This window comes from Leptonychotes weddellii, chromosome 9, assembly GCF_054177405.1.
Source record: "Leptonychotes weddellii isolate Sample4059 chromosome 9, ASM5417740v2, whole genome shotgun sequence".
Taxonomy (NCBI): domain Eukaryota; kingdom Metazoa; phylum Chordata; class Mammalia; order Carnivora; family Phocidae; genus Leptonychotes; species Leptonychotes weddellii.
In genome coordinates this window covers 1,526,884-1,528,157 of record NC_138377.1, presented here as the reverse complement: position 1 = coordinate 1,528,157, position 1,274 = coordinate 1,526,884, and positions in this window count along the sequence as shown.

The window sequence follows — 1,274 nt, the reverse complement described above, 5'->3', positions numbered from 1 at the left end:
GGCTTAAACTCATGACCCAGAGATCAAGGTTGCATGCTCAGCCAACTGAGCCATCCAGACACCCCGGCCCGTCTTCTTTTCTTATTTAAGCACATAAGTCTGTGATTTACTCTCTAAATACCATTTTGTTGTATCCCACGAGTTCTGATGAGTAAAATTGTTATATCATTCAATTTTACTTTTTCCTTCTTTGTTCATTTGACCTATAAATTATCCGTGTGTTTGCTTGCCTGCTGTAGGTCTAGATTCGAATGCTTTAACAGAATCTCTTTTGGGCTTCCCTGGCTGCAGAAGCCAGTTCCTGCTTATTAATATTCAAACACATCAATTATCCATCCAAGCTTGTATGCATCATGCACTGCAAGTCATCTTTTCTCCTGCCCTCTTGGTGAAAGGAGGCTTTGAGTCCAGCAGCCCCAGGGGAGGGCATGTAGGTGGGACTCAGGCTGACTCAGAAGGCCAGCCCTGGACAGCTCATGTCTGAGGTTACACCCGCCGGAACAGAATCTTGTTCTGACAACCCGACAGGTTCCATGTGGCCTCATCATGCCCAGCTCCTAAACTGTCATGTGAGGTCAGGGATTTATTTAACAGGAAAGGTTAGACCTTTGAGGGTTTTGTTCTTTCAATTCTGCCCCTGTCTTTGACCTGGAATCAAATATACTGGTAACAAATATTTTCCAAATGCAATCAGGACAGCCACTTTCCTGGTTGATGTGTGACGGGGGTATGATGAACCATCAGAATCATGGTCATAGAAATGGAAGTGCAGGAAGGGCAGGAAGGATCTTAGGCAGGGTTGAATCTCCTCTCTTGATGGACACTCCCTGTCAGCTTCCTATAAGGAATCCATAATGAGCAAAAGAAAGGTCAGTCACCATTAATTAAGCCTAGTGCATGGACCTCAAGATAAAATTAAATCCATTACCAGCCAGTGAAGAATTACCCTTCTTTCTTTACAAGCCACAAAAATAACCAATATAAATGGCCTGCATCTATCAGCCACATTTCTTGATCATTTTGTCACTTAAGTTGGTGACTGTGGGCAAGTTAGTTAGTCCAAGTGTAGTAGGCTGCACTGTGGCCCCTAGGATCTCAGGTCCTGATCCCTGGAATCTGTGGATGTTACCTTATATGGCAAAGATCTTGCCAATGTAGTAAATTAAGGACCTTGAGCTGGGTAGATGATCCTGGATTATTTGAGTGGACCCTAAATGCCATCACAAGTATCCTTATAAAAGCCAGGCCGAAGGGGGCAAGACACAAAGACAAGA